Source organism: Mauremys mutica, chromosome 8 (assembly GCF_020497125.1).
Source record: "Mauremys mutica isolate MM-2020 ecotype Southern chromosome 8, ASM2049712v1, whole genome shotgun sequence".
Taxonomy (NCBI): Eukaryota; Metazoa; Chordata; order Testudines; family Geoemydidae; genus Mauremys; species Mauremys mutica.
This window is the reverse complement of record NC_059079.1, coordinates 64,681,120-64,703,065: the sequence shown is the minus strand read 5'-3', so window position 1 is coordinate 64,703,065 and position 21,946 is coordinate 64,681,120. Positions and strand designations below refer to the sequence as shown.

General features: G+C 47.3%; 1 protein-coding gene across 12 annotated transcripts in view; it reads right to left on the bottom strand.

The window, feature by feature from the left end:
• The window catches only part of PRRC2C (proline rich coiled-coil 2C), a 133,824-nt gene extending 112,180 nt beyond the window's left edge, over positions 1-21,644 (bottom strand). For all 12 annotated transcript variants that reach the window (XM_045026659.1, XM_045026667.1, XM_045026662.1 and 9 more), the window contains exon 1: positions 21,534-21,644. The gene's annotated coding sequence lies outside the window, so the exon portion shown is untranslated. The remainder of the gene's footprint in view (positions 1-21,533) is intronic.
• Between the last annotated feature and the right edge of the window lie 302 nt (positions 21,645-21,946).

Here is a 21,946-nt window from a genome sequence, read left to right as displayed (position 1 = left end):
GCAACTAAGAAAGCCACCTTCATGGATATATGGAGATGAGAGGAGGTAGCCAAGGGCTCGAATGGAGGCTTCATGAGAGCGTGTAGAACGAGGTTAAGATTCCATGAAGCAGCTATTGGGTGAATTTCAGGGTAGAGGTTTTGCAGGCCTGTGAGAAATCGTTTTAGGGTTGGGTGAGTAAAGAGTGAATAACCTGCTAAGAGGTCATGGAAGGTGGTAAGTGCCACCAGGTACACTTTGGTGGAGCTGAGCGAATGTCTGTCTTGTTTTAGTTCCAAGAGGTAGCGTAGAATGATAGGGAGGGTTACCATATTGGGCGCTAAGTGCTTACGTAAGCACCAGAGGGCGAAATTCTTCCACTTCTGCGGGTAGGTTTTATGAGTGGAGTCTTTCCTACTGTGCAGGAAGACATATCGGACTTGCTCAGAACAGGCTAGTTCATGGGTTTGGAACCATGAAGGAACCACGCTGTGAGGTGGAGCTTGAGGAGCTCAGGGTAAAGAGCCAGTCTATTGATCTGGAAAAGGAGATCTGGCCTGTTGGGGAGAGCCTGTGGGTGACGGGAGGACATGCAGAGTAGGTAGGGATACCACGTCTGTCTCAGTCAAGCCGGGGCAATAAGTATGACCCGGTCCTTATGGTCCACAATCTTCCGAAGAACCCCGTGTAGCAGAGGGATTGGTGGAAGGCGTACAGGAGAGAGGTGTTCCGCGGGATGAGGAATGCGTCTCCTGGGGATGGAGTTCTGAGTCCCACTCTGGAGCAAAACTGGGGACATTTTCAGTTCTGGGTTGTGGCAGAGAGGTCTACTGACGGGGTGCCCCAGAGGGAGAAGAGCTGTTGAAGTATTGTGGGGTGCAGTTCCTATTCGTGTTCCGTCGAGAAGTGCCTGCCGAGTGCGTCGGCAGTAGTGTTGTGGCAGTCTGGCAGGTAGGAAGCGGTGGTCTGTATTTGACATTATATACACCAATTCCATAGACGGATGGTTTCCATGCAAAGAGAATGTGAGCGTGCTCCCCCTTGTCTGTTGATGTAGTAATACATGCTATGTTGTCTGTTAAGACTCGCAGGTATTTGTTCTTTATGAGGGGAAGAAAATGAAAGCACGCTCATCTCACAGCTCTGAACAATAAGAGATTTATGTGTAGGTGTGACTCTGATGCAGACCACTAGCTTTGTGCCCTGTGTCCCTCTAAATGCGCTCCGCAACCAATTAGGGAAGCGTTCGTGGTGAGCACGAGTGCTGGGGATCAGTTCTGGAAGGAAACCTTAGTGCAGAGGTTCTCTGGTCTTGTCCACCACTGTAGGGAAGCTAGAAAGTTGGGAGGCGGAGTTAACAGCATCCCTAAGGTGTGTCTGTTGGGTTTGAAATTGGAATTGAGCCAGCCCTGAAGACATCTCGTGTGCAGCCTGACGTACTGGAGTATGAAGGTAGTGGCTGCCATATGACCAAGGAGCTGTAGGCAGAGTCTTGCCTGTGTCCTTGGATGAATAGAGAGCGTGCGTTTGAGCTGCGTGATAGCGGGGAATCTGTGATATGGGAGCAAGGCTCTGCTCTGGATTGAGTTGAGATGAGCTCCGAGGAACTCAATCTGTTGTGTAGGTGTCAGGGTGGATTTTTGGGCATTTATTTGGAGGCCTAGGCTGTGAAAGAGGGCGATAGTGAAAGAATAGCTTGGAGTGTCTCGCCATAGGAGTTGCCCTTGATGAGGCAATCGTCCAGGTAGGGGAACTGCGTGACCCCATGTTTGTGGAGGTGAGCCACGAGTACAGCTAGAATTTAGGAAAAAAACTCCTGGCGCTGTGGAGAGGCCGAAAGGAAGAACTCCATATTGGAGATGGTCGTGACCGATTGTGAAGCTTAGAAAGCGTCTGTGAGCTGGATGAATTGATACATGAAAAGAGACGTACTGTGGGTTGAGGGCTGAAAACCAGTCCCCTTGATCTAGTGCAGGAATTAATGTGCCCAGTGTGACCATTTTGAATTTTTGTATCCTCGCGAATTTGTTCAGTTGGCGTAAGTCTAGTATAAGCCTCCAGCCCCCAGTCCTTTTCTGGGTCAGGAAGTAAGGGGAGTAGAAAGCTTTCCCTGGATGTAGCATTGGCACAGGCTCCACTGCACCTAGCTGTAAAAGATAAGCAACTTCTGCGCGAAGCAGGTGCTCATGAGAGGGGTCCCTGAAGAGGGACGGGGAAGGGGAGGAGGATAGGATATGAATGGGCTAGAGTAACCGGACTGAACTATCTCGGGGACTCAGCGGTCCTGTGTAATTTGCTGACAGGCATGTTGGAAACTCTGGAGGCGGTGGCGAAATGGGCAAATAGGCTGTGGAATCAAGGAGTGGTTGCACAGATCTTGAACCAACCTTTTAAAATTGTTTATTCCCAAATGGATGGGAAGTGGTTGCTTGAGCTTGATCTTGTCTGCGCTTAGGGGGTCTAGCGCGATTCCTATTTATGTGGTAAGGTTTGGGTTGATATCGTTGACCCCTGGGAAGAGATGGGTGAATGCCCAGGGTGCGCAGTGTCGCTCTAGAATCTTTCATCGTATGAAGTAGTTCATCAGGTGTGGTTTTGTATTTTTTTTTTTTTTAAAGAAAACAGTTTATGTTTATCAAAGGGGAGGTCCTCCACTTTGTTCTGCAGGTCTTTAGGGATGCCAGATGCAGAAAGCCATGAAGATCTGCGCATAATCACAGCCGGTGCAGTTGTATGGCTGCTGTGTCTGTCGTGTCTACAGAGGCTTGTAGGGCTGTTCTGGAAATCAATTGGCGCTCGCTCAGAATTGATTTAAAGCCCGGTGTCCTGTCCTCTGGAATGTAAGAGGCAAATTCAAAAGTTTATTGTAGTCATCAAAGTCATGCCTGGCAAGGAGTGCAAGGTAGTTTGCGATCCAGAATTGTAGAGTGGAGGATGTGTGAACCTTGCGACACAATACGTCAAGGTGTTTACGGTCCATGTCCTGCGGGGTGGACTGATATTGTGGCTGTTTCGTTCTTTGTGAGACTGCATTGATAATGAAAGAGTTCAGTTGTGAAAAAAAAAAATAGGAAGTCAGCGTCCTTAGCAGGAACATAGTATCTATGTTCGGCTTTTCTGCAGGTTGGTAATAAAGAAGCTGGAGTTTGCAGAGAGCGTCAGCTGGTTCCAAGAGTGCCTCATTTATAGGGAGCGAAGTAGGGAAACTGAGGCTGGGGACCTTAGCCTGAGGTGGAAAAAGGCTCCAGTGGGGGAGGAGATGGAGGTGTGGCGAACTCTGCTTGCCGTTGTAGATCAGGTTCGCGCTCAGTGAAGGTAGCCAATTCAGGTGGTGGGACTGCGCTGTCATGTTAAGAAGCGAAAGTGAAAGTGTGAGCGGTGCAGTGGATCGCTTGTTGGTGCCCTGCAGGGGGTCTGTTGTTGGTGCAGGGGCGGAAGGCAGGCTCGGTGCCGACGTCCTACCTGGCACCAGGGCAGAGCACGCGGTCGGAGCCGCGGCTTTTTTTTTTTTTCCCTTCCCTTCTTCCGCCCAGAGGCTTGCGGTGCCGACGGCTTTGTCGGCACCGGGGCAGAGCGCATAGCCGGCTCCGTGGCTATTTTTAGCACTGTTTGCGGTGCCGGCACCGTGGCAGAGCGCGCAGCCGGCTCCGCGGTTTTTTTTTTTTCTTTTTTTCCCCCCCCCACTGAGGCTTGCGGTGCCGACGGGTTTGTCAGCACCGGGGAGAGCGCATAGCCGGTTCCGTGGCTATTTTTAGTCCTCAGGCTTGCGGTGCAGACGTCCTTGTCGGCACCGGGGCAGCGCGCGCAGCAGGCTCCGCGGCTATTTTTAGTCCTCAGGTTTGCGGTGCCGACGTCCTTGTCGGCACCGGGGCAGCGCGCGCAGCCGGCTTTGCGGCTATTTTTTGCCCTAAGGCTTGCGGTGCCGACGTCCTTGTCGGCACCAGGGCAGAGCGCGCAGCTGGCTTCGCGGCTATTTTTAGCCCTGAGGCTTGCGGTGCCGACGTCCTTGTCGGCACCGGGACAGAGCGCGCAGCCGGCTCTGCGGCTGTTTTTACGCTGAGACGCTTGGTGCCGCGGAATCCTTCTGTGTTCACCTCTACGGTCTGTGGGAGCCGTTGTTGAGGCGTGATCCGGGGCTGAGGCGCCTAGCTTGGGCGCTGTCAGCACAGAGGGTAGGGATCTCCCAGGAGACCCCTTACCCTTGTTAGAGTCTCTCCTATGAGACTGCTCTGCTTCTTGCCTCCGCTCCAGGGAGGGTGAAGCAACACTCCCCACCGGTTTCGATCTGGCTGGGGAGGATGTGGGAGTGGGTTTAACTTTCCCCATCTCCGAAAGCGGCTGCGGGGATTTCTCCATGAGAAGCATTTTAAGCTGCAGGTCCCTGTCGTGCCGAGCCCCCGACTCGAGGCTCATACAGTAGAGGCACTTTGCGGGGATGTAGGCTTCCGCGAGGTACTTCACACAATGCGAGTGCCCATCCAACCTTGGTATGGAGTTGTGCCAGAAAAACACACCTCTTGAATCCTGAAGCCCCTGGCATTGTAAATTAGAAATGGCAGGGGAGAGTGTCTCAGTGAGAGACAAGTCTGAAGTGATGATTTTTTTTTTTTAAACTAAGTAACTAACTATACTAAAGGAAGGGAAACAACTGGGAAGTAATTAATAATTATTTCTATGTTCTTTGTTACTGTTTCCTATAGATACCAGGGAAGAGAAGGCAGCACTGCTCCGAGTCCCGTCTTCAGCCGAGGACGGTTGAGAAGGAACTGAGGAGGGTGTGGGGCGCACGCACTCAGGAAGATTCCAACTAGACGGGAGATACCATCTGGGTGCGTGCGCCCCAACCAGGCACTGCTACCGAAAATCTCCGATCGACAGCGCCGGGACGCACCGTCACCTAGAGTGGAGCACCCACAGGGACAGCACTCGAAGAAGAAGTAATACCTTTCAGCAGTGAAAGGTAGCTTTTATCAGCAGTATGAGCCTCTTCAGCCAGAAATTTTTCAGCACTTGTTTAGCAGTGTTAGGGATAAGGTAGGCTGCACCTGTACATCCAATCAGGCTAACTTACCTGAAAACTATAGAAACAGACCCAATGAATGACTAACCACTTCCAGAAGCCCTCGGCTCACTTATTCCACATTTTATTAGGCAGAAGCTCTGAGGACTTGGAGGCAAGCAGCTCTTTCCTTTGGGCATTGTAAGATGCATGAAGATAGAGTGTTTTAGGGATTTCTGTCTAGATAACACAAATCCCAGGATACTGAACTTTTCCTATCTTTTCTTTTCCTTTCTTTCCCATCATTTATTTAAACATGAAAAATACTGAGGAAAAAACTGTTAAGATTGTCAGAGCAAAAAAGCCAATTTTAGGTCATTGATGACATACTTTTAAATACAGGTGTATGTTTAAACTGATTTAATTAAACTAATGCAAAAGTTTGTGCATAGTGATTCTTATTTTGGTTTACAAACGTTTTAGTGCCATTTAGCTTAATCAGTGGGTTTTTTAAAAAAAAGATTAAGAGCTCTTGAGCTTAAAGCGTGGTAGTGATGGTGTCTTTAACAAAGACATCTATAGGGACTAAAACTCCTTGCCCCAATCAACGATCGCTTTCATTCCTGTAATGTCATTATTTTACTAACTCAACAGTTATTTTTCAGAGAAGAAAAGATCTGCATTTCTAATGTAAGAAGAAGCTGCTTAGATCTCATTAAACTGCAAAACACACACAATTGCAAGAGCCCATAACCAAAACAAAATCCAACTCTCCTTACCACCAAAAAACACTCAACCTCACCCCACCCCCGCAACTCTTCCCCCCACTAGGGTTGAGAAGAGGGAACAAGGAGTTGAAGAATTTACTCCTGGGGGAATTCTGTGCCAAAAAATTAAAAACTGCAAAAAATTTTAAAAACTCTGCACACAATATTTTCAAATTCTGCAACTTCCTGCATATTTTATTTGTCAAAATAACACAATATAATTACACCAGTTTCAATTATTTTTGGTCATTTATTTCAAATACTTGTCAGCAAGTATGCTTGACAACAATACAGACAAAACAACAGATTCCTTACTAGGCATATTAATACAGAACTCAGAGTAATAATTCATTTAAACTACAATACAGAACTGTATTTTCTGCACCCCTCCGAAGCAGTGCAAAGGCTTGGGGGAGTCAGTGATAATGGTGGAGCTGAAGGAGAGGGAAGTAATTGCTGGGAAGGAACCAGAGTGTGGAGAGTTGTTAGGTATGGGTGGGAAAAGTATGGAACAGGTTTTTTTTTTGGGTCGGGAAGGGACTGTTAGGGAGCTTCCCCCATGCAGACCCTGGCTGACCCCTAGCCTCTCCCATTCAGTCAGGCACATCTGCCTGTCCCCATGTATCCCTGCACCCCCATGTGTCCCTCCACCCCCAGACACCCCCCTCCCCATGTGGCCCTACACCCCCTCCCCGCCCCCATGTGTCTCTGTACTCCTACTCAGCCAACCCCTGTCCCTATGTGGCCCTGCACCCCTTCCCCCATCCTGATGTGGCCCTGGGCCTCCACTCCCATTCACCCCCTGTCCCAGTCTGTCCTCCCCCACTAGCTTTTATGAGTACCTGTCTGACCCTGCAGCAGCCCCATGTTTGTCTGTCTCCCCATATCCCCCGTCTCCTGATCTGGCCTGACAGGCACTGTGAAGAAGGCAGGCTCTCTCTCTTCCCTAGCTGGCTGCTCTGTTCTATCACCACAGTACCATCTGGTGGGCAAAAGGCAGAACTGCAGCAACTTTCCGGCAGAGGGTTTTTTCTGCGCAAAAAGTTTAAAATGCATGGCTCATTAATTATGCATGCAGTGGTGCAGAATTCCCCCAGGAGTAAAGAATTAATTGGCATGGGATGGTAAAATGCAGATAAAGAGGCAACAGGTTAACAAATCTCACTTTATGCCTCTAACCAGTTTTGAAAATACATACTTAACTGAGCACTTATAATGTTCATATACAATTATTCCCTTTAAATGCAAACTTCCCAACACAAAAGCTGTGTTTCAATAGCAGCCATTTCTATGGCTGCGTTCAACATGCCTTACAGTGGTTTTCAAACTTTTTTTCTGGCGACCCAGTTGAAGAAAATTGTTGATGCCCACAGCCCAACAGAGCTGGGGATGAGAGGTTTGTGGAAGGGGCTCAGGGCTGGGACAGAGGGTTGGAGTGCAGGGGTGAGGGCTGTGAGGTGGGGCCAGGAATGAGGGGTTTGGAGCGTGGGAGGGGGCTCTGGGCTGGGGCAGAGATGAGAAGTTTGGGGTACAGGAAGGGGCTTAGTGTTTGGGGGGTTCAGGGCTGGAGACTGGGGCATGGGCTTACCTCAGGCAGCCCCGGTCAGTGGTGTAGCAGGGGGTGCTAAGGCAGGCTTCCTGCCTCTTCTGGCATTGCAGACCGCGCTGCACCCCGGAAGCGGCCAGCAGCAAGTCCGGCTCTTAGATAGAGGTGCGCGTCTCCTCGCAGCTCTCGCCTGCAGGCGCCCCCTCCCCCCGCTCGGCCAATGGGAGTGTGGAGCTGGTGCTCAGGGTGGGGGCAGCTCCTGTTTCTGTTACGGTTTACTGGGCGCCTCAGTCTGTGTGCACTCAGCTGGCCCATGTGACACATCTTGGAGGAAAACTCTGCCCCTCCAGTCTCAGACACCCACTGCCCCTCCCAGAGCCCAGCCATAGGATGTCCGCTGGCCCAGACACCCGCAGACCCTCCCACCCAGAATCCAGCCATGGGGCACTCCCTAGCCCTCAGTGCCCAGGGATCCAGAAAGCCAGCATCAGGTTGACTCTCTAAGGGCTTGTATAGTTTCTTGCATGCCGCCTCCTTCCTTCAGAGCATGCTGGGAACAGCTGCCTGGAACCCTCAAGCTTCCCCCCGCCCCGCCACAGCATCCTGTATTTGTGAGCTGGAGAGCCAGGCTCTTCTGGGTCCAGCAGCCCCTAGTGGCAGCCAGCAGCTCTACAGCACCAATTCTGCAGGGAAAAACTAAACTCTGCACAGAACATTAATTCTGCGCAAATTCTGCATTGCCTGATATTCCTGCAAGAGTATACATAAAAGAGGAGAAAAAATTACAGAGCTGCAATTGCACTGAAGGGTTATAGGGACTACATAAAACACTGGCGTGATCTGTCATCACCAAAGCCCTTTGATAGAATTATAAGCCTATAATTCAGTTACCAGTTTGTTCTATACAAATCAGACTAACAGAAAGACATGCTTATTATAATAAGTAATCAGAAGTAAAATATATCTGGTTTCGCAATCATTTGTTAAACTACTGGTGAAGACTGTAATTCATTAAGAAAAAGCTGTGAACGCACCCCTACCCTGAGTGCTGGCACATCTTCAAATTAATCAACAATCACTACGTAAAAGTTATTTAAGTAATTCCTTTGTCATTGACAATTTTTATGCAAGTCTGTGCATAGGTAATATGCTGACACAATATGGCCGTTTACAGACTCCATTAAACGTTAAGAATTGTAATTAGAGTAAACTAAAATGTGACTTGCTAATGCATCTTGAAGAAAAAAATGAAAAAATATATTTTCTACTAAAAATAGCAGCAATATGAGACCCCTCTGGCAGCTCACCTTTAAGGCGAGTTATTTTATGCTTATTTAACTTGACAGTTCTTTTAATTGTTTGCATTTCTTTGTCAGACTACAATACCTTGCTAAAAAACTGCACTGCAAGATTTTCACTTTTCCAACTACTTTACGAAGGTGCTTAACTAATTTTCTGGCAATTAAGAGACTGCCGCATATTAACCTATGTTGAAGTTTAGTCTTACAGAAAAAAATACTGAAGTGAAGCCATGAAGAAAAGTATATCAAAACAGACAGTCACTGTCTAATACAGCATAACAAATTTAAGTTTATCGACAATATTAAAATCACATGGCATGTGTTCACTCCTTTAAAATGAATGGGAGGGAGGGAGCATGACAGCATAGGTTTTTTTCACCCTGGTTAGTATGTTTATTTCTTGGGACAGCAAGTGTCAGGCAGTGACACAACCTCCATATTACATAAGAATGACTCTACTGGGTCAGACCAACGGTCCCTCCAGCCCAGTATCCTGTCTTCCGACAGTGGCCAGTGCCATGTGCCCCAGAGGGAATGAACAGAACAGGCAATCAAGTGATCCATCGCCTGTCACTCATTCCCAGCTTCTGGCAAAGAGAGGCTAGGGACACCATTCCTGTCCATCCTGGCTAATAGCCATTGATGGACCGATCCTCCATGAACTTATCTAGTTCTTTTTTGAACCCTGCTATGGTACATAGCACACAACAAAATTCATGTGGCGGAGTGCAGACAAGGGGCACAGGGCTGAGGTGCGGGGGAGGGGTGGGTGGGAGGGGGGTGAAGGTTCCAGCTGGGATGCAGGCTCTGGGATGGGGTTGGGGATGCGGTGGGGCTACGGTGGGTAAAAACTCTCCCCTTCCCCTCCCCAGTGCTCTCTCCCTGCAGCAGCACCTGGGCTGGGAGGGAGAGGCATCTCTCCCCCAGCCCCGATGGGTCTGGGTCAGGGTGCCCATCTCCCAGCAGGTCTGGGCCAGGGGCGCCTGTTCCCCGGCCGCAGCAGGTTCGGGGCTGGGCTGGAGGAGGGGCACCTGTCCCCCGGCCGCAGCAGGTTCAAGGCCAGGCTGGGAGAGGGGCACCTGTCCCCCTGGCTGTGGCAGGTTCAGGGCAGGCTGGATCGTGGGAGGGGCACCACAGCAGGTCTAGGGCTGAGGAGAGGCATCTCTCCCTGCCACAGCCTGAGCGCCTGCATGGTGCTTAATATGTAGCTGCGCGGCTGCACAGCTTAGAGGGAACTAAGGTGTCAGGTAATTTTTTCCCCCCAATCTTGGTAAAATACACAGATGATTTGCTAGAAGGACTGCAAGAATTCTTCATAGAATGAGGGGAAAAAAGTTGTAAATACATTTCAAAACTAAGTGTCAAAGCACTGAATATTTCATTCTTTAGTATAAATAACAAAGAAATATTTTTAAGTGACTACTACCAAAGCAACTCACGTGCATGCTATCAACGAGCAGTATTAGGTAAACTATCCTTTTCATAAAGGATATAAACATATTTCGCGTGTAATACCAACCACTGTGAATCACTTTTTTCTATTAAACAGAGAATTTATCTATTTAAACAAGTTTTTCAATTACTGATTCACCTTGGGTATAACTGATCTCTGTGAGTCTTCCTTTAAAAAAGACCAATCATCTTAAATATTGGACATGCACCTACATTATGTAAAAAAGAGCCTAAAGAGAGTCTTTTTAAAAAGGTCTTTCTGTTTGGTTTTTTACCTAAGAAATATCAGTATGCTACTGGTTTTGCCGGAGGATTTCCAGAGAAGGGGTTTGTCTCTCAAGTGTGGATAGTGAGCTCTTACACCTCAAATCAGTCATTTTTCTTCCAAATGTTTATTAGGCACTGAAGTTAAGCAGACATTGCAAAAGTTTTGAACAGTGACTACAAAGCCTTCCCCCTCAATTATTTAGCTTTTAGTCTCATGTGATTTTATTTTTATTACTTCTCAAAACACTACAGGCCAACCCAACACAATGGAATTTCAGAAAAACATTTTATCTTCTGAATTACTGAACCAATGGTAACACTATGAGGGTTTTCACCCTAAATTCCCTACTGTACACCTCACCCCCAATTCCAGATAAAAAAGCGACCATAAGAAGTTTTAGACTAAAACCTTTCAGAACTTCATACATCACCAAGCAGCAAAAAAGGGAGAAGTCCAAGTTTTTGCTTTTGCCAACTACCTTTAAGCAAGTTGCCAGTTGAAAAGGAAGACTTTAAATGCTTCAAAATCAGTGAAAAAATTCCTCAATGGGGCAACAGGTTAGTCTAACCATGAGTGCATACTGATGAGTCCTCTGGAAAAAAAGGAAACCATCCTGAAAAAACATTTTTAATTTTAAAAAGACTAATAGATTCTGCAATGCCTGTGTTTTCTCACTTGCTACCAGAGGTTTGGACCTGGATGGGGAGAAAACTGGTGTAGAATGAGCAGATCTGGTGATACTGGAAGGTACAAGCAGTCCACTTCTCTTTCACCAGTAAGTGGGCATCATGCCATTCTTTTCTGATAAGGTAACAATGTTAGGGTACTACTGGATCTGCTTCTACATACACAGAAAGCAATAGTGAAAGGCCATGCAGTTCCAGCAGCAGACGATCAGCAGACTGGCTTCTCTCAGATGTAGGCCTCTTAACAGTCACCTATGCCTTTGAAGCCTCACAGACATTTTACTAGGGTGCACTCTTCCCAGGACCATTCTCAATAAACCTCCAGAAACATAAGCTGGTACAAAACAGATGCCCACCTTTTGAGCAGGCCATGTTGCTACGTGCGTAACACTTGTGTTAGTTAACTTTAATTCAGATTCTTAATGTGTAGAATTCCAAGGACCAATATAACATGAGGGACTGGAGCCGAGATAATCCGCTGCCGTTTCTCTGCTCCTGACCAATGTCATCTGCCTCTGTTTTTCCATTCTCCCTCTAGTCTCTCCTATACTATCCCTCAAGCATTCTCAGCACCCGCACAAGCTCTGAAATAAGGCCGCTTGAGTTGGTGGACAGCTTCTTGCTCCCCGCATAGCTGATCTTTCACAAAGAGCCACTTCCTGGTCACGAAGTCAGTGCCCCTAGGCTCCCACGGCCAGGCTAAGCATCCTGCAGGCTCCCAACATGAAACAGAAGGTGGAATTGGCAGTAGAAGGATTAAAAGGCAGACTAGAAGAGCTTCCCCACTTGGAACAGCTCAGCCCAGGAATGCTGTCCTAGCCTCCCATTCCATGTGCCAGTATCACCTAATCCCCAACTTCATCCTACAGTAATGATCACTTTTGGCAGAGAAAGAGTTTCCCCCCAGAATCCTCTCTGCCCCAGCCTTCTTAAACAACCACAACTCTCATTCGGTGCTGGCTTCTCCCAGCACCATCTCTCTCCTTCAGGCCTCAAACACAGCATTTAAAGGATATCAGCCCCCAATCACAGAAAAATTAAAGCTTGTCTTACTAATGGGTAGTTTTTAGGTAGAAACTGGATTTTCAATCCCTCTGCTAAGAGATCAATTTTAAAAACCATAAGTAGCAGCAAGAAGTTTTTCAAAGCAGCCTTTAGACCAGGGGTGGGCAAACTTTTGGCCCAAGGGCCACATCTAGGTGGGGAAATTGTACACAGGACCATGAATGTAGGGCTACGGTGGGGGTGCAGGAGGGGATGCAGTGTGCAGGCAGGGGCTCAAGGCAAGGGGCTGGGGTACAGGAGAGAGGCTCAGGGCAGGGGTTGGGTTGCAGGAGGGGTTGCAGCAGGGGGTTGGGCGGAAGGAGCGCTTCGAGGTGCGGACTCCAGCCTGGCACCACTTAACTTGAGTGGCTCCGGGGTGGCAGCGGGGCTAAGGCAGGCTTCCTGCCTGCCCTCATGCCGCTCCTGGAAGTGGCCAGCATGTCCAGCAGTGGCTCCTGGGGATGGGGTGGGGCAGGTGGCTTCGCTGTGTGTTGCTGTCGCCTGCGGGTGCCACCCCCAAAGCTGCCGTTGGCCATGGTTCCCTGTTCCTGGCCAACAGGAGCTGTGGGGGGCAGTCCCTGCAGCCGAGGGCAGCTCATGGAACCCTCTGCCCCTCCCCCAGGGGCCAAAGAGACGTAGTGCCGGCCACTTCCGGGAATGGCGTGGGGCCAGGGAGCCTGCCTTAGCCCCGCTGTGCCGGGGGCTGGCAATCCCAAAGGCTGGACTTAAAGCCCTGATGGGCCAGATCTGGCAGGTGGGCTATAGTTTGCCCTCCTCTGCTCTAGACTCAGTTTCCTTCAGGAAATTTTTTCAAGGCAGCTCCCATACCCAACTGCAAATTATAAAGAATTCTGGAATAAAGTGTATCAATGCACAAAATATGTTCTAGTGGTTTTTAAGTGTTTAAGCCCTTCTATCCACTCTAGAAATGAATTTACCAGAATAAACATGATTTGTGCCTTTTATGTCCCCTATCTACTTTTTACCTTCTCAATACATCTATGCTGTAGGAAAAGGTGCTATTCAAAAGGAGAGGTGCAGAATAAGGGCTTGTGTACATGGGGAAACTGACTGGACCAACTGTTCTCGGGAAAACCATAAGGACACTAATTTTTCTGGAATAAAGTGACATTTTTGAATGCTCTGTTCACATAGGGAGCTATTATGGAACTTCAGAAGAGTTTATTCCAGAATAGCTATTCCAAATATCTACTTGTAATGTCTCAAACACTTTATTCTATATATAATATTTTGATTTTGTTTCTGTTTTGCAGAAAATAACCTGACTGCAATATCCTCTCTGATTTGTGAGGATGGAAAGAATTTCATGTGGACTAATCCATTGCTTTCAAAAAAATTGCCAGCTGTAGTATGGAAAAAAAGCTTAATTTACATTTTATTACGCAAAAAATCAAGCTTCAGGTACTTTTCTTGGACTTCAACCACAAGTGTAAATAGTATCACAGGGCAAGACCCATAAATGAAATAATTTATCTTTGACAAGTGAAAAAGTTGTCAGAGAGCAAAATACTATAGGGGACCTACACATTCTTACTCGGAACTCATCAACTTAGATTTTGAATTTTATTCTTGAAGCGGTGAGAAGGCAAACAATTGGGAGGGAAAAAGAACATCTTTTTCAAGAGGTTCTTCGCCACTAACAGTCTTCTGACAGGGTGGATAAAAATTAATGATTTTTTTGATAAAATGCTTTTTGAGGAAAAACCTATCTAAAGATGTATCTTAATTAAAACTATTATAGCTCAAAGATATCTCATCATGGAACAGGGATTATTAATTCTATAGTGTGAGACAATATATTTATGTAATTTTTAAGAAAAGTTTTGTAAATGAGTTCCAATAGTTCATGGATTAGGGACCCAATTTTATGGGATTCCAGGCGCTTCTGTATAGATTATTTCAGTTAATCCTTCTATCTACCCAATGGGACTCAGTGCTCAGTCTAGAAGATACCATCTGAGATGCTTAGTTTTGCAGTTCTCAAACTTTGGATTTGGCTCTCCAGAGATAAAATGCTTGTTAACAGCAAAAATAAATAAATTAAAATAAATAAATAAATATATATAGAGAGATGACAAACAACAGACCTCAACCCTATTGTCCCTCTGCAAATTTGTGTACACTGAGTCAATCCCTTACCTCTCTCTAAAAGTGCAAAGTTTCAAAAAATTCAATTAATAGAAGATTGTTGGGGGCAGAATAGATCCGGACAATGAGAAGAAGTCTGGAGACAAATGTGAGAAGGGAGGGACAGACAGTAGAAACAAAAGTTAAACTGTTTGAGCAGCATATTTCATAAGTCTTGAGGTCTTTCCGAGTGTAGCCTTCATTGATTTGAGATCTACCATACCATTCTCTCACTAGAAGAGGAAATCTATAATGGCAGCAGGCTGTAAGAGAGACCCAGTTTGGGAATAAGAACCATTCAAGAAATATATGTTTGCTGATGTTTTAAAGAAAGTAACACCAGTGAACTGGTGGAAGTCACTTAAGCACTCGGATTCAGAGACTGTTGAAGTGATAATCTCACTTTTAACAGCAATAACTTCTTCTGCTGGTGTAGAAAGTTCCTTTGGACTAATTAATTCCAAACTGAGAAATCGCTTGAGATCTGAAAAAGCAGGAAAGCTTGTTTTTCTTTTCCGGATTATGAACAAACAGGAAAATGAAGGTGAAGATGACTGAGTTAGCTGCAGAAGCCAATATTTTTGGTTTCTCATGTTGACCTGGCTGACACAGTTGATTTAATTTGTTTGTTTTTTAATATTTCATTTAACTATTTTAGTTAAAAACAATTTTAACAAAAACAAACCTGATTTTAAAAAACTTGAATGTTTAACTAAATTCAAAAAATCATATGCTTGTTTTGTTAAAATATTATATGTTTGCGGTTGAAGTAAAAAATCCAGAAGACATAACTTTGTTTTATTTAAATAAAGCAATTTAAATGTCTGTCTGGTGAGATGTTCTCCTAACACAGCATGGCAAGAAAATCCTACAAATAGTAATGATTACCCTGTTGAATTGGAGATAGATCACCTCTCAATGACTTCATAAATATCTGCTTTAATTACCTTTGGTAAATGAAATAACCAATCATTTTCTCATACAGCTGTAAAACTAATCTGAAAAGTTTTCAAAATAAATCACTTTAAAAATGTATAGTGTGTACCTTCTAAATATGAAACCTACATCTATCTCTGAGTTGTGAAGAATATGTATTAAGGTTATAACAACCAACAAGAACGCACTTTTATGTAGAAATCCATGATTAAATTAAGTCTTCCTGACTAGTGATTTAAATCAAATCCACCCTGTCTTCTGAAAAACTGAAGTTTAATTCACCAAATGGAACTGATTTAATCTCAGCAGACATTTATATTTCACATTTTAAATTCTGACAAATAAAAAATATATAATATATGGAGATATACCTATCTCAGAGAGCTGGAAAGGACCCTGAAAGGTCTAGTCCAGTCCCGTCTTCACTAGCCTGACCAAGTACTGATTTTTGCCCCAGATCCCTAAGTGGCCCCCTCAAGGATTGAACTCACAATCCTGGGTTTAGCAGGCCAATGCTCAAACCACTGAGCTATCCCTCTCCCAAATATTTAACTTAAATTAAGGTAGTATGAGAAAAATACTCCAGATATATTCACTTATAAAAGTTTCTTAAACTATTAGTTTTGCAAATATACGGTAAACCTGGTTATCTCTAAACCTTTGTGCTTTTAGTAAAAAAAATATACAGACAAAAGGAAAAGTATTAAAGGTCACGCGATTATCAGATTTTATTTTATTTTTTAAAGCTGGGCTTATGCCTTTTTTTTTGCTACTTTATGATGCATGAGGAAGGCCTGAAAGGGCCTGCTTGCCTTTTTTTTTTTTTAAGTTAATTTTTCAAAGCAAGCAAGCAAAAAAGTCAGGAATATCATATCTAGTTTTTCCTGGTTTTTCTGTAGGAGCTTCTCAGGGTTCTCCCTCTGAAGTACCTGGCATTGGCCAATGTTGGAATATAGGATACTGGGCTAGATGGACTTTTAGCCTGACCCAGTTTAGCTGTTCCTATCTCAGAGGATGTCTACTTCAATCTTACACCTAAATGAAATATTTGAATCTTTAATAAAGCCTTCCTCTTACTAAAGGCTCTGTTATGATTTTAAGTTGAATAAGATGTTTAACAAGTAGTATTTAAAACAGTCCAAGTAAAAATCCCTCTTCTTCTCAACTGTCCAACACCTTTGACTCTTGTGATGTTATGATTTATCAGTTCTCCAGCCAGCCATCTTTCAGGCTACATGGGACCTGAATTTCCAGCGTTACTCCTGAGGGCAGTCTGTACCAAAAAATAAAAAATTCTGCGCCCCCCCAAAATTAAAATTATGCACACAGTATTTTAAAATTCTGCAGCATTCTGCAAATTGTATTTGTCAAATAAATGTGGAGGCTCCAGCATGGCACTGGGGAGCACAGATCACTAGCTGCACAGAACTGAGAGTTCACTGTGCAGCTTCCCTTCCCTCCACCGCCCCAAACCCAGACTCAGTGGTGAGGCTGCTCCCAACACTGACATAGTGCAAGAACTGGGCCTGCCCCAGAAACACCCCAGGGCCCTGCCACTCCATGCCAGGTGCACCAGGTGTGGGCAGGCAGGCTCAGCAAGGCAGGATCCAAGTGTGGAGGGATCCAGGTGTGGGTTGAGAGAGTTCTGTAAGGAGCAATCTGAGTGCGGTTGGCTCAGGGGGGGATCTAGGCATAGAGGGGATCTGGATGCACAGGGGCTTGTTGTGATGCAATGGTAATGGGACTCTGCAGGGGGATCCAGGTGAAAATGGTTGGGGCTTAGCCGGAAGGGCGGTGGAGGACGTACTGGGTGTGGTGGGGTTAGAGCTCGGCATGGGGGCTGGGTGTGGGGGGGGTCTGGATGCTGGGGGAGTAGGACTCAGTGGGATAGGGATCCAGGTGTAACTGGTTGGAGCTCAGTGGGGTGGAGATCTGGGTGCAGGTGGCTTGTCGGGGTGGTCCAGGTGCAGGAGGAGTTGGGGTCATTGAGAGGTGAGACTTGGCAAGAGGGTCTAGGCATCAGGGGGACTGGATGCATGAGGGTTGGGCAGATGGGGGAGCAGCTCCCTGCACAGGGATACCTCCCCCTGCAGCAGAGGAGCAATGGCTGCAGGAAGCGTGGGGAGTTTTCAGAGCTTCCTGCAGCCGGGGGTGGGTCTGACCTGGCCCCAGATGCCGTGCAGGGGAGGAGGAAGTCCTGTCCTCCCCAGCCTAGCCTAGGCTGGCACAGGGTAGGAGCCACCAACCAAGTCTTCCCCAATTCCCCCCCCACCCCGCCCCACAGTGATTTACCTCCCTGCCAGCTGCCCTGGGCACCCAAAACATACTGTTGGAAAGGGTCACATGACAGCTTTTGTGGCTTCCCCGTCAGAAAGTAATTTTTCTGCAAGGAAGTAAAGAAATCTGTGGGGGACAAATTCTGCGCATGCGCAGTGGCACAGAATTCCCCCAGGAGTATAATGTAAAAATGCAAGCAGGAAAACAAAAAAAAATAAAAAAAAAATTAGACCTTCAATCACAAAATATCAAACTGAAACTCTTTTTTCCCTTGCATGGGTATCTTTTAAGACTTGTTTTACACATACTTTGGACACAAAGGTACAGTGTTTGCTTCTGACCTGTGTTTTTGCACTTGTTGTCTCATTTTCACATCTTTTGAACTAAGGAAGTACTAGATTAAATTTAAAGAGTACAAATTATAAAAAACTCAACATGGGTTAGTGCAATCTGTAATTAACAGTTTATAAAGAAATGCTAAAGAATTAATGTTATGTAGTGTCTGAGGTATTCATAACAACAGTTTGTACATATTACAGTATCTTTGTACTTTATTACAATTTCCATCTTCATCTTCTGCTCCTTGTGTATTTTTGAACACTTTATATTTTTTTCTAGTTTTACAAACCTATCCAATGTTCATCTTTTTTCACACCTTTTAGCTGTGCTCTTTTCTGACCTGTTTCTGTCCATGTTATGGCGAATATATTATAAATTGTGTCAGGATCTATAAAACTAAAACTAAGGGTTGAAAAAATTACAGGGCAAACAGATTGGACTACTAAAGCCTTAGGGTCAATACAAACAATGAGCAAAGTTTCTATTAGTAAGCAACATGGTAATTCCATGATGTCAAGTCCAGCATCCATCCCTAGCTAATGGAAATGGGGAAGGTGTTATCAGGTTACTTTTCTCTTATACTCTGCTTGAAGACTCCATCATTTACAGCAATCTCTGGATTCAGGGTGTGTGATAAATTTGAAATTCCTCTCCTTCTCCCCCAGGTTTGCTGCTAGGAGAGAGAAAGAATTCTCTCAACCCGTAACTCTAAAGCCTCATGGCTAATGTGAGTGCTTCTTCCCCCTCAATATCTCCATCATCTGGTCTTTTCATCTTCATATCACACTACTCTGTAGTCTAGACCAGGTAAGTCTACATAAGGTAGCTTATGTCGACCCAACTATGTCAGTGTCTCCACTACAGACTTGCTCTCTCGCCTATATAAGTGCCCAATTACACCATCATAACAACTCCATCTCCATGACAGGCATAGGGCTTATCTCTGTGTAGACACTGCATTCCTTACATGGGCTGTTGGCTGTCATTCTTGTCAATTTCACGATTCCTGGAGCCATGAAATTGACAAGAAAGTCAGCTCCCGAGCCAGGCTGCTGTCAGGTCTCCACTCCAAGCTGGGCTGGCACCCAAGCTCCCAGCTTGGGCTGCTGCCCAGGCTCCCCACTCCGAGCGCTGCTGCCCCCTTCCCCCCGGTCCTGGATCCCCGCTGGAAGCACGGCAGGTGACTGGACTCTGGGGTGGATTTACCGCCAGAGGCGAGAAGCCCCAGGTGGCTGTCCCCCTGGTCCTGGCTGGGAGCAGAGAGGCAAGAAGCCCCAAGGGAAAGCTGGGCTCCAGTGCAGAGCTGCACAGAGCTGAGACCTCTGGCTCTCAGCCCACCCCAGTGCCCCTCTTCAGTTAGTGAAAGAGCTCCTAGTGCACCACCGACAGAAGGAGGGTAGTGTGAAAGTGGTCGCTGTAAGTCAACCTAAGACAAGTTGATTTAAGATTGTAGTGTAGACTTGCCCCAAATCTTTTGTCCAGGCCCTCATAAAAAAAGCTGTATGTAATTTTTGTATCAGATCTCAGAATGCTTTACAATCTTTAATGTACTTATCCTCACAACATCTCTGAGTAGGGAAATATTACCCCTACTTTTTATAAACAGGGAACTGAGGCACAGAGACACTAAGTGACTTGCCCAAGGTCACACAACATCTGTGGCAGAGCAGGGAACTGAACCTGGTCTCCCATCCTAGGCTAGTGCCTCCCTGTACATCCCACCATGACTATTGCAACATCTTTAATTTGGCCACCCTGATACACATTGCCTGTCCGTACAAAAATAGAGCCACTAAAGTAAAGTCACCTGCCTTGTCTATCAATTTGATGTCGTTTCCCCATTTAATTAAAGGTATTTGGGGTGAAGACTTCACAACCCAGCTCCAGTGTAATGTTTTCACCCCTCAGCCAGAAGGCCGAGGGCATGTGAGGGGGTGCAGGTGTCAGGGCAGGGGGTGGGGGAGGCCGGGTATATGTGGGGGTGCCAGAGTCAGGGCTGGGGTCATGTGTGTGTGTCTGTGTGTGTGAAGGAGTCAAGCAGAGGGCTGGGTGTGTATGAGAGGGGCTCAGGGCACAGGCCTGGGGGGGGGGGGTGCAGGGCTCAGGGCACGGGCCTGGGAGTGTGTGAGGGGGAGTCAGGGCTCAGGGCAGAGGGCTGGGGTGTGTGTGGGGGGGGGGGGTCAAGGCAGAGGGCTGGAGGGGATATGCCCCTTTGTAAGTAACTTTTCAAAATTCGAGTCTGGAATCCTCTGGGACAGGGCAATGGGATGAGAAACACACTGGAACAGCATGTATACTGGACACTCTTCACTACAGACAGGGATGCTTCCTCTTGATTAATCAGCAAAGAAACGTATTTTCTTGGAAACCTGTTGAGCTGCCTCTACAATTATTCTCTGCCCCCAAAATTTCCAACCATTGCTTCCCTCAGTGGTGGGAATGCTTAATGTAGAGCAGCAGCAGGTCTAGACAGCACCATGTTAAAATGCCAGCAGCCTCCTGAAACCATGTCTACACTAGCATTCCTACCATTACTAACAATGGCATAAACAAGACTTTAGTGAGCTGCGTTTTATTCTGAAGCTAAATGAAATAATCCTGCAATGACTACTCACCCTATTCACCTCAAGAATTATGAGTACAAAAATGTCAGTGTCTCATCAAAACATAGACATTATAGGGCATATAACCTTGGAAATAATAGGTGAGTATCCCATAATACAGACACAAAATTGTCGAATAAAAACTACAACCACAAACTAACATCAACTGCATTAAGTGCATATTCCATGCCTTCCTGTATCTTGACCACTGAAACATTTTAGGGTAAGAGAAAGAAAGAGATAAAATAACTAAACTGCATTGACCAGAAAGACCCTCTGATGCCCCATGCCTTCAATCTTGCAACAACCCATTTGTGTGATCAGTTGCCTCAATGGAGAGGAAAAAGCTCAGTTTCACAATACAATATTCCTGTACCCAGTGCCCTCCCCTTCCTGGCTATTCATACAGTAGGGGTGAGCAGGGAAGATGCTACTTCTGCAGCGCCCCATGGAGCTCACAGTGCCTGCAAGGAGCAAGACCAATCGATCACTCTTGTCATGGAGCCAAGAGGGAAATACAGGCTCAACCCAGCACAGCCTCAAGAAGGGGAAGAAAAAAGGACCCATTACTCACTGCAAAGAAATAGGGGCCCTTTGCTCAGCCCCAGGGAGCAGCACTACGGGGCTGGGGCCCCTTCCGCCCGCGCCTCGGCTCTCCCCCCTTACAAGCATTATGGAGCTGGGGTCCCTTCCCCCCTCGTTTAACACCCCCGGAACAGCGCTATGGGGCTCGGGCCTCTTCTCCCCGCACCTCACCTCCCCGCAGAGCAGCACTGTAGGCTGGGCCCCTTACCTAACCCTCTCCCCCCGCCCCGCACTATGGGGCCGGGCCGGGCCCCTTCCCCCACAGGAGAAAGCAAAAGGCGGCTAACGGGGAGCCCCCCCATCATCATCTCCCGGGGGAGGTCTCGGGGAGCCTTCGCCCTTCTCCATGCCAGCGGGCCGAACCCTCTCCCCTCGCCGCAGCCCCCGCGCCTCCAAGCTCCCCCCACGCCGAGCGGAAGCGGGGCCCAGACGGAGCCCCCCCCAGGCCATGCGGCGCAGGCCGCTCTCATCTGAGCGCCGCTCCCACCGGCTCCAGGGGCCTGGCCCCGCCCGGCCGCGGGGGAAGCGGCGGCGAGCCCCGCTCCCCTAAGGGAGGCCCCCACCGGCCAGCTCCCCTCTCCCGGCCCCCCTGCGGTCTCTTACCTGGCGCGCAGCGTCCGGGGCCGGCGCTCTGGCCTGTACCCGGCTGCGGGACTCGGTGAGGCCGCTGCCGCCGCGCGAACCGCCTCCACACAGAGGCCAAGATGGCGGGCGGCCAAGCCGGCGCCAACGGCGTCTGACCTCACCGCGCAGCGCCCACGCAACGCCGGTCACGTGACGCCCGGCTGCCGCAGTAGCCTGGGCGGATTCCTCCTCTCCGCGGAGCCGATAGCGCCACCTGCAGGAGCCTGCTGGAACTGCCCCTCCAAGGAGGCAGCCACTGCTGCGGGTGTGGGAACTGCAGGACAGTGAGGTCATTCTAACCCCCGGGGGCACCTCGTGGCTTTTGTTTCTCCAGGTTTCAGATATGTGCCTCTTTTGGGCTCAGCCCAGGGGAGATTGGAGAAGCTCCAGAT